The following is an 11,948-nucleotide window of genomic DNA, read 5'->3' on the forward strand; positions in this document are numbered from 1 at the left end:
AACTACTAAGACACTTTAAGGTACAACTTGAGCCAATGCTATCACTCCTCCATTCAAAACCTTTCAATGACTTCTCATCCAAAGTCCTTCATTATAAGCCACACTCACCTCCACCACCCTCATAACCTACTACTCCCACCCATGTATACACAATTCAAAACCTTCTGCCCTCTTGCTGTTCCCATAACACAACATGCCAGGCACACATTCATTTCAGCACCTTTGTCCTTGCTGTCCCCTTTGCCTGGAAAGCTCTTGCCCAGGAAATTTAATGGCTTGCTTGTTCTCAGTGAAGCCTTTCCAGACCATCTGATTGAAATATACACTTAGATGTCTTTTCCCTTTTCTGCTTCAGTTTTCTACAAAGCATATATCACCATCTCACAGACTATACATTTTGCTTAGCTATTTTTCTTCCTATATCCCTGCACTAGAATGTAAGTCCTAAGATGCCAGAAATTTTTGCACTTGATTCACTGCTGTAGCCCTTGTGCCTAGAGAGTGCCTTGCACCCAGTGGATACTCAACAAAGTATTAATTTAATGACTGAGTCAAGTACATTTAACATTACATAAAGCCAAACAACTGTCTCTGTAAAACTTTCTTATAAGAGCGATATAACTGAGAGCCAAAAATGACCTGCCAAGTAGTTAGGGACTTAAATCAACACTTTACACATTTCTTCTTGCAGAAAGATTATTCCTAAGTTTGTGACCTTAGTTCTTGAAAAAATTTTAACAATAAATTAAAAAACACAATACAATGTCACCTTGTATTTTTCGAACATTGCTATAAAACCAAAAAGCAAAGTCAATGCCACTGAATCTATTCCAATTCATAACTGACCCTCATTCGGTTTCCAAGGCTATAAATCTTTATGGAAGCAGACTGCTAATTTTTCTTCCATGGAGTGGCTGGCAGGTTCAAACCACCAGTCTTTTGGTTAGCAGCCAAATGTGTTAATTACTATATCATCAGAGCTCCTTAAATGTTGCTAAACAGTAAGATATATGGGTTTAATCCAAGAACCAATTAAGACTATATTACATACTTGGTCTGTGCTGAAGTAATATACCTACTTTTGAATTTAAAACAATTACTATAATATTTATTTAAATAGAAAGTATGGAAACAGCTAATTAAATTTTCTTTAAAACAGTGTTTTCTAAGTGAGAAAGCTAACTGAAAATAATAATAATATTCCTGCCAGGTCGATTCTAACTTACAGGGACCCTATAGGAGAGAGCAGAACTGTTCTATGAGGTTTCCAAGGCTGAAATATGTCTAGAAGCAGACTGCCACATCACATTTCCATGGCACGGCTTGTAGGTTCAAACACCTAACCTTTCTATGAGCAGATGAATGCTAACCTCTGGGCCACCAGTGCTCTTTATAAGAAAGCTAATTATTCATTCATCAAATGCTATATTTGCTAATATGTCTTCAAGGAAAAGTTAGAAAGAGAGGTACAGAAGGAAAGAAAATTGTAGGTAAGGAAATAATGCCTAAATCTGCACTGTCCAATTAGTAGCCACCAGTCACATGTGATTATTTAAATTTAAAATATTTAAATAAAATGAAATATTGAGTTCTTCCTCAATATTAGCCTCATTTCAAATGCTCAGTAGTCACACATGGCTAGTGGCTATCATATTGGACAGCACCAGATGGAACAGAACAGTTCCATCATCAGAAACTGAGTTTTCTTGTTACTATCATTTTACTGTTTTTCAAATATGCATGGAATCCCTACACTCTTCAACTAATGACACTACAGAAATATACAGCATAGTTGCTCTTTTTAAGAGATTCCATTTACAATTTCTTCACACATGTCTACGTATGATAAAATATACACCTGACAAAACTGTTGCTTTCATAACCTTGTACATGTACACGCAAAACAGAAAAGCACATGGAGAGCACTGCTCATCCCTCTGAATCCTAGCCATGTGAAATCTTTTGTCAGAGGCCAAGAACATTGCTTTATCACTACATCACTCAAGAGTCCCACACTCTCAAAGTGCCAAGAACATATCCTCCTCATTCCTTCCTTTGGGAGGTGCCAAGATTACATTCTCTTTTTTCTAAACATAGGGTCAGATACAGTCACACACAAAATTTTAAAAACAAAAGTTTCTTGTTAATATATTTGAAGGGAGCATGAGAGATGGGCTGAATCAAATAACAACTACAAATCCCTAATTCTATTTATTTTTATGGGAAAATAATAGAAAAAAAAGTATTTCTGCACATTCTCCTATCTACAAAAGGAAGATGTTAAAATAGGCCATTTCTTAGTTTCCAAATGAGCACAAAGTTCAGGTGTGGCCCTACTTTATGTAACTGTTATACATTTTAGATCGATACTCTTAAAGAAATCATGAATCGAGAGAACCCACATTAACTATGGTAGAAGACATGACAAACTTACAAAACCAAACCAAACTCACTGCTGTCGAGTCGGATCCGACTCACAGTGACCCCTCCTTGGGTTTGTGAGGCAGTATCACTACAGAAGTAGATTGCCCAATCTTCCTTCTGAGGAGTGGCTGGTGGGTTTGAACCGCTAGCCTTCTATTTAGCAGTCAAATGCCTTAGGCACTATGCCACCAGAGCTCCCATGACAAACTTAGCCTAATGGAAATGTCTACTATCAAAACATTTTTTTAATTACCTAAGATCTCATTATTTTGGTCTTAATTTACACTGAGATAATTCTAAATAGTAATCAGATGGTTAGTAAGTATAAACACACACAAAACAGTAAAATCATTCGAGTGAGATTTCATTCTTACTCTTGTAAGTCATTTGTTTTGAAGTCCTCTTTCATACACACACTTTCAGGTTTCAATTGAAAACAAATACCATTTGGAAAATATTGAGTGTATGTCAGGGTTGTATCTGTGGTAGTAAAGGTTGTTGTCAACTTGGTTGGGCCCGTTTGAGTGTCCAGGCAGCTGGATGTAGTATTCCCCAAGGTGAGATGGTAATTAACTCCATGGTGGAATCTACAGGAGCAGCTGAGTAGCTCCTTTAGGGATACGCGCTGCTTCCAGTATAGAAGGAGCAGCTTTGAGGAAGGTCTCCAGCTTTTTTGGCCCACTTGAACTCTGCATATAGCCAAGTTGCTGTTCAGCAGCTTGCCATGCCCTGCCAATCTTGGGACTTGAATTAGTGGCCTGCCGTGTTGGTTGGTAATATTGGGACTGTGTCTTTTTACCTGTCGACCTTGGGTCAGCCTCAGCAGCCAGCAGCTGCCTGAGTGAAGAAAAGCCTCCAGCTTCAGTGGGCCAGGAGCAGGAGGCAGAGCTGAAGCCCAAGGTTGAGGGGCTTTTACCCAGCCCCTAGAGCCTGGCACTTTGAACTCGGACTTCTAGCCTCCAAAATTTTTAGAGAATAAAATCCCTGTTTGTTCAGGCCATCCCATTTGTGGCAACCAAAACAGTATTCTTTCATTGTACTCATTCAACTTGTATGCTGAGCAAATAATCCAAGAAGCTGGACTATATGAAGAAGAACAAGGCTTCAGGATTGGAGAAAGACTCATTAACAACCTGCAATATGAACAAGACACAACAATGTTTGCTGAAAGCAAAGAGGACTTAAAGCACTCACTGATGAAGATCAAAGACTATAGCCTTCAGTATGGACTACATCTCAACAGAAAGAAAACAAAATACTCACAACTGAACTAATAAGCAACAAGATAAACGGTAAAAAGATTCAAGTTGTCAAGAATTTCATTTTACTTAGATTCACAATTAACACCTATGGAAACAGCAGTCAAGAAATTAAATAACATATTACACTGGGAAAATCTATTTGAAAAGATCTCTTTTAAATCTCTGTTAAAAAGCAAAGATGTCACTTTGAAGACTAAGATGTGCCAAACTCAAGCTATGGTATTTTCAATAACCTCAAATGCATGAGAAGCTGGACAATGAATAAGGAAAACTGAACAATCGGTGCCTTTGAATTATGGTGTTGGTGAAGAATATTAAAGGTAACATGACTGTCAGAAGAATGACCAAATCTGTCTTGGAAGAAGTACAGCCAGAATGTTCCTTAAAAGTGAGGATGGTGAGACGTTGTCTCTTGTACTTTAGACACGATATGAGGAGGGACCACTCACTGGAGCAGGACATGTTTACTGGTAAAGTAAACAGTCAGCAAACAAGAGGAAGACCCTCAATGAGATGAATTGACACAATCACTGCAACCATGAGCTCAAACATAGCAACAAGTGTGAGAATGGTGCTGGGCTGAGCAGTGTTCCTTTCTGTTATACTCAGGATTGTTTAAGTTAGAACTGACTCAGTGGCAGCTAACAACAGACCATTCTGGAGCAATATGTAAATTATTTCATCAGCTACAAACATACAGTTATTTAAGCTACATAAAAGAATGTGAACTATGAAGGAATGAAAGAAAAAGGTATGTTCTATTACATTACATTATTTGAATCTATAAATGAGAGAGAGAAATAACTAAGTGAATGAGGTAGAATACAAAATAACTAGGCTGATAGACATCCAGAATACAAAGCTCTTCTCCATTCCTAAAAATAAGATTAACCATTATTCATATAATTAATCTAAAGGAAGGATGTAGAAATGAATTATTAATAGGTAAATGCTATTTTAAATGTGCATTAAGAGAAAAACAACTACCAGATGTTCCCTACCACTCTGAAAAAGAAATTTAATACATAGTTGTATTCATTTAGTCACTCATTATATTCAACAAACACTGCTAAAGTCTTACTATGGACTTGGTTTTATGTTAAGGCACAATCACATATAATCCCTGCTCTCAAACCTTCAGTGGCTGTACGTGGAAAACAGTCATCAATATTACATATTACAGTATATAACAGTACAGACTTTGTCTTTCCTGTCTGTTCTGTTTACCTGTTCTCTTTCCTGTCTGTGCTGCTATGACAAGAATATTCCACAAATGGGATGGCCTTAACAAACAGGAGTTTATTCCCTTATAGTTTGGAGGCTTTAAGTCCAAGTTCAAAGTGCCAGGCTCTAGGGGTTGGGTGAAAGCCTCTCAACCTTGGGGTCCAGCTCTGCCTCCTACTCCCAGTCCACTAGAGTTAGAGGTGTTTCTTCACCCAGACAGCTGCTGGCTGCTGAGGCTGAGAAGCCCAAGGTTGACAAGTAAAAGGGCACAGTCCCGATGTTACCAAACCATACAGCAGGCCATTAATTCCAGTCCATTGTAAGTCCCAAGGTCAGCAGAGCATGGCAGGCTGCTGAACAACGACACAGCTATATGCAGGGTCCAAGCATGCCATATGCTAGGGACCATTCCCAAAGGCTTCTCCTTTATATATAGGAACCAGACCACATTTCAAAGGCAGCTACTCAGCTGCTTGTGGTAGATCCCACCATGGAGTTAACTGCCAGTCTCATCATGAGGAATAACTACCACCAGCTGCCCAGCCACTCAACCAGGCCCAGCCAAGTTGACACACAAACTGAACTACCACACTGTCCAAAAGGGCAGGACTTCTGGAGGCCTGAAAAGGCTTGCATACCTCCTCATAGAACTATAAGAAAATTTTACAATAAATTAAGCCTCAGAAGGTATACATGTGAGCATACATATGTGTATCAGTTTGTTGTTGTTGTTCTTAGGTGCCATCAAGTCAGTTCCGACTCATACTAACCCCATGTGCAACAGAATGAAAACACTTCCTAGTTTGGCGCCCTCCTCACAATCATTGCTTTGTTTCAGCCACTACTGCAGTCATTGTGTCAATCTACTTTGTTGAGGGGCTTCTTCTATTTCTCTGACCCGCTACTTTACCAAGCACGATACCCTTTCCCAGGGACTGGTCCCTCTTGATAACATGTCCAAAGAACAAGAGACACAGTTTCACTACCATCACTTCTGAGAAGCATTCTGCTTGTATTTCTTCCAAGACAAATTTGGTCATTCTTCTGGAAGTTCATGGTATATTTAATATTCTTCATCAACATCATAATTCAGAGACATTAAATCTTCTTTAGTCATCCTTATTCACTGTCCAGCTTTTGTATGCATATAAGGTAAATGAAAATACCATGGCTTGGATCAGGTTCACCTTAGTCTTCAAAGTGACATCTTTGCCTTTTATTTTTAACACTTTAAAGAGATCTTTTGCAACAGATTTTCCAGATATATTACACCATTTGATTCCTTCACCGCTGTTTCAATGGGCATTGATTGTGGATTCAAGTAAACTGAAATCCTTGACAACTTCAATCTTTTCTCCATTGATCATGATGTTGCTTAAATCCAGTTGGGAGGTTTTTTTGTTTTCTTTATGTTAAGGTGTAATCTATACTGAACGCTGTATGGTCTTCAACCTTTATCAGTAAGTGCTTCAAGTCCTCATCACTTGCAACAAGCAAGGTTGCATCATGTGCATAATGCAGGTTGTTAATCAGTCTTCCTCCAATCTTGATGTCACATCTTCTTCATATAGTCCAGCTTCTCAGATTATTTGCTCTGCATACAGAGTGAATAAATTTAGTGAAAAGAAAAAATTCTTATGCACACCTTTCCTGATTTTAAACCTCGCAGCATTCCCTTATGAATAGCAGAACTACAGTCACATATATTGCTGGAAACTTTATGAACACCCCTGAACACTCAAACATGACTGGGGAAGAGCTGCCTCCTCAGAGCAGAGTTGACCTTAATGATATAGATGGAGTAAAGCTTTCGTGATCTCCAGTTGTTGACATGGCATGACTCAAAATGAGAAGAAACAGCTGCAAACATCCATAATTAGAACATGGAATGCACGAAGAATGAATCTAGGAAAATTAGAAGTTGTTAAAAATGAAATGGAATGCATAAAAGTCACTATCCTAGGTATTAGTGAGCTGAAATGGACTGGTTTTGGCCATTTTAAATCAGACAAATATATGATCTACGATGCCGGGAATGATAAATTGAAAAGGAATGGTGTGGCATTCATTGTCACAAAGAATGATTCAAGATCTATCCTGAAGTACAATGCTGTCAGCAATAGGGTAATATCTATAAGCCCACAAGAAAGATATCATCCTTGAAAAAAGCAAAAGGTCATTTAAAAGACAGGAAAAGAAGAAAAGACCAAAGTGGATGTCAGAGGAGACTCTGACACTTGCCCTGGAATGGAGAGTAGCTAAAACATGGAAGAATTGACAGGACAAAAGAGCTGAACAGAAGATTTCAAAGAGCAACTCAAGAAGACAAAGTCAATTACTATAATGAAATGTGCCAAGAGTTGGATTTAGAAAATCAAAAGGGAAGAACATGTTCGGCATTTCTTAAGCTGAAAGAATTGAGGAAAAAATTTAAGCCTCGAATTGCAATATTGAGATTCCATGGGCAATTATGTTGAATGATGCAGGAAACATCAAAAGAAGATAGATGAAATACACAGAGTGACTACAAAAACAGCAAGGAGGCCACATGTTCCAACCACCTCTAACCCTACAAGAGGAAGACAGGATTACCAGCAGTAACCCAAGGCCTATTCCTACAAGGCCAGACATGCTGCCTCCCTCCAGCCCTTTCACCAACCGTTCCTCCCAAAACACCCACCACCTCTCTCCTGGGTTCGATAATTCGCTGCAGGGGCCACATAGAACTCACAGATGATGGGGTTTATTAGGGAAGCACCACAGGCTACAATTCAGGTTCAGGAAAAATGCTCAGTCTCTCTCCCAGCCACCGTCCCTCAGCCAACAGTCTCTCATAGTTTCTTTCCCAGCAGTGCTGGTCCCTCGGTGTCTCACTCAGCAATGCGTGTCTCTTGCGTCTCTTTCCCAGCAGCGCGTGTCTCAGGAGCCCGTGTCTCATTCAGCAGCATATCTTCCTCTACTAGCAGTCGGAGAGAGCTGTGCCTCTAGGAGGCCTCCTTTTGAGCCCGGCAGGGTGGTCAAACTAGCCAATCATAGCATCAGAACTCTAAGCACCTGAGAGAGAGTGGGCACCTCCCAGAACATTGTTTTGTGCCACTCCCAACAGAAATACTCCAGGTGGACAACTTTAGCAATCAGGAGCTCCTCAGTTGCTCATAGAAAATCCCACCTTGGAGTTTACAAAGACTTATGGGTAAAAAAGCCACACTAAGTAATTTACTACACTGCAGTGACTATACCAAAAAGAAATGGTACATGACCATCCATTCCAGGAGGTGGCAGACGATCAAGAACCAATGGTATTGAAGGAAGAAGTCAAAGCTGCACTGAAGGAATTGGTGAAAAACAAGACTCTGATAACTGATGGAATACCCATTGAGATGTTTCAACAAACAGATGCCCTGCTAGAGGCACTCACTAGGTTATGCTGAGAGATTTGGAAGACAGCTACTTGGCCAACTGACTGGAAGAGATCCATATTTGTACCCATTCCAAAGAATGGTGATCTCACAAAATGTAGAAATTATCAAACAATATCATTGATAGCACACACAAGTAAAATCTTACTGAACATAAAATGCTTCTTACTGAAGATAACCATTCAAAAATAGTTGCAGCAGTATATTGACAGAACTTCCAGAAATGCAGGCTGAATTCCGAAGGGGACATGGAGCAAGGGATATCACAGCTGATGTCAGATGGATCTTGGATGATAGCAAAGAATACCAGAAAGATATTTACTTGTGTTTTACTGACTATGCAAAGGCATTTGATTGTGTGGATCATAACAAATTATGGATAATACTGAGAAGAATGGGAATTCCAAAACACTTAACTGTACTTATGAGGAACCTGTATATAGACCAGGAGGCTGCCATTTGAACACAACAAGGGGATACTGCATGGTTTAAAACCAGGAAGGCAATGCATAAGGGTTGTATCCTTTCACCATATTTATTCAACTTGTATAATGAGCAAATAATCCAAGAAGCCAGATTATATGAAAAAGAATGTGGTATCAGGATTGGAGAAAGGCTTATTAACAACCTGCGATACACAGATGATACAACTTTGCTTGCTGAAAGTGAGGATAACTTAGAGCACTTAGTGATAAAAATTAAAGACTACAGTCTACAGTATGGATTACACCTCAACATAAAGAAAACAAAAATCGTGACAACTGGACCAATAAACAGCATCACGACAGATGGAGAAAAGACTGAAGTTGTCAAAGACTTAATATTACTTGGTTCTACAATCAATGTCAATGGAAGCAGCAGTCAAGACATCAGAAGAAGTATTGCATTGGGCAAATCTGTTGCAAAAGACCTCTTTAAAGTGCTGAAGAGCAAAGATATCTCCTTGAAGAGTAGGATGCGCCTAATCCAAGCCATGGTATTTTCAATCGCTTCATACGCATGTGAGACTTGGATAACGAATAAGGAAGATTGAAGAAGCGTTAATGCTATTGAGTTATGGTGTTGGTGAAGAATGCTGAAAGTACCGTGGATTACTAAGAGGACTAACAAATGAGTCCTGGAGAAGTGGAGCCTGAGTGCTCCTTGGAAGCAAGAATGGCCAGACTTAGTCTCACCTACTTTGGTCATGTTGTCAGAAGGGACCATTCTCTGGAGAAGGATGTCATGCTTGGTAAAGTGGAGAGTCAACGAAAGAGGGGAAGGCCCTCAGTGAGATGGACAGACACGGTGGCTGCAGCAAAAGGCTCAGGTATAGTAGGGATAGTGAGGCTGGCACAGCACTGGGCAGTGTTTCGTTCTGTTGTACGTAAGGTCGCTATGAGTCGGAGATTACTTGATGGTACATAACAACAACAACAAGTAAGACCAGTTAATACTACTATTATTCAAATTTACGCACCAACCACCAAAGCCAAAGATGAGAAAATTGGAGATTTTTACCAACTTCTGCACTCTGAAATCAACTAAACATGCAATCAATATCTGCTGATTATTACTGGTGATTGGAATGCAGAAATTGGAAACAAAGAAGAATCACTAGTATTTGGAAAATATGGCCTTGGTGATAGAAATGATGTTGGAGATCTCATGATAGAATTTTGCAAGATCAATAACTTATTTATTGTAAATACCTTTTTTCAACAACATAAATGGTGGCTATACACATGGACTTCACTAGATAGAGTACACAGGAATCAGAATGACTACATCTGTGGAAAGAGGTGATGGAGAAGCTCAATATCTTCAGTCAAAATAAGGCAAGGAGCTGAATGTAGAATGGATCATCAACTTCTCATATGCAATTTCAAGTTGAAGCTGAAGACAATTTTTAAAAAGTCCACAAGAGCCAAAATATGACCTTGATTATATCATTCCTAAAGTTAGAGACCATCTAAAGTATAGATTTGATGCACTGAACACCAATGACTGATAACTAAAGGAATTGTGGGATAACATCTAGAACATAATCCATGAAGAAAGCAAAAGGTCATTAAAAAGACTGGAAAGGAAGAAAAGACCAAACTGGATGTCAGAAGACACTCTGAAACTTGCTCTTGAGTGGAGAGTAGCTAAAGCAAATGGAATCGGCAAGATGAAAGAGCTGAACAGAAGATTTCAAAGAGTAACTCGAGAAGACAAAGTCAATCATTATAATAAAATGTGCAAAGACCTGGAGTTAGAAGACCAAAAGGGAACAACATGCTCAGCACTTCTCAAGCTGAAAGAACTGAAGAAAAGACTTATGCCTCGAGTTGCAATACTGAAATATTCTAGGGCAAAATATTGAATGATGCAGGAAACATCAAAAGAAGATATAAGGAATATACAAGAGTCACTGTACCAAAAAGAACTGCTGATGTTCATCCATTTCAGGACGAGGCACATCATCAAGAACCAATGGTATTGAAGGAAGAAGTCAAAGCTGCACTGAAGGAATTGGAGAAAAACAAGGCTCTGAAAATTGATGGAATAATCATCGAGATGTTTCAACAAACAGATGCCCCACTGGAGGCACTCACTTGTCCATGCCAAGAGATTTGGAAGATGGGTACCCGGCCAACTGACTGGGAGAGATCCATATTTTTACTCATTCCAAAGAAAGGTGATCCCACAGTATGTGGAAATTATTGAACAATATCAGTAATATCACACTCAAGTAAAATCTTACTGAAGATAATTCAAAAACAGTTGCAGCAGTATATTGACAGAGAACTTCCAGAAATGCAAGCTGGATTCAGAAGAGGACGTGGAACGAAGGATATCATTGCTGATGTCAGATGGATCTTGGACAAAAGCAAAGAATACCAGAAAGATCTTTGTGTTTTACTGACTATGCAAAAGCATTTGATTGTGTGGATTATAACAAATTATGATTAACATTGAGAAGAACAGGAATTCCAGAACACTTAACTATTTACTCATGAGAAACCTGTACATATACCAGGAGGCTGTCATTCAAACAGAACAAGGGGATACTGCATGGTTTAAAATCAGGAAAGGAGTGTGTCAGGAAAGGAGTGTATCCTTTCACCATATTTATTCAATCTGTATGCTGAGCAAATAATCCGAGAGGCTGGACTATGAAGAAGAATGTGGCATCAGGATTGGAGGAAGACTCATTCAACCTGCAACATGCAGATGACACAACTCTGCTTGCTGAAAGTGAAGATGACTTGAAGCATTTACTAACAAAGATTAAAGACTACAGTCTGGAGTATGGATTATACCTCAACATAAAGAAAACAAACATCCTCACAAATGGACCATTAAGCAGCATGGTTAATGGAGAAAAAAATGTAGTTCTCAAAGATTTCGTATTATTTGGTTCCACAATCAACACCCATGGAAGCAGCAGTCAAGAAATGAGATGACATACTGCACTGGGAAAATCTGCTGCAAAAGACCTCTTTAAAGTGCTGAAGAGCAAAGATGTCTCTTTGAAGATTAAGGTGTGCCTAACCCAAGCTATGGTAGCATAGTGGCTAAGGCACTTGACTGCTAACCAGAAAGCTGGCGGTTCAAACCCACCAGCCACTCCTCGGAAGGAAGGTTGGGCAAT

At 39.3% G+C, this 11,948-nt stretch overlaps 1 protein-coding gene across 1 annotated transcript in view; it reads right to left on the minus strand.

Annotated features, from left to right (window-relative positions):
* The window catches only part of VPS50 (VPS50 subunit of EARP/GARPII complex), a 154,572-nt gene that overhangs the window by 31,834 nt on the left and 110,790 nt on the right, over window positions 1-11,948 (minus strand). The gene's annotated exons all lie outside the window — the stretch shown is intronic.

The sequence above is a fragment of the Orycteropus afer genome, unplaced genomic scaffold (assembly GCF_000298275.1).
Source record: "Orycteropus afer afer isolate SDZICR_OR568_19922 unplaced genomic scaffold, OryAfe1.0 scaffold00063, whole genome shotgun sequence".
In the NCBI taxonomy this organism is placed as follows: Eukaryota; Metazoa; Chordata; class Mammalia; order Tubulidentata; family Orycteropodidae; genus Orycteropus; species Orycteropus afer.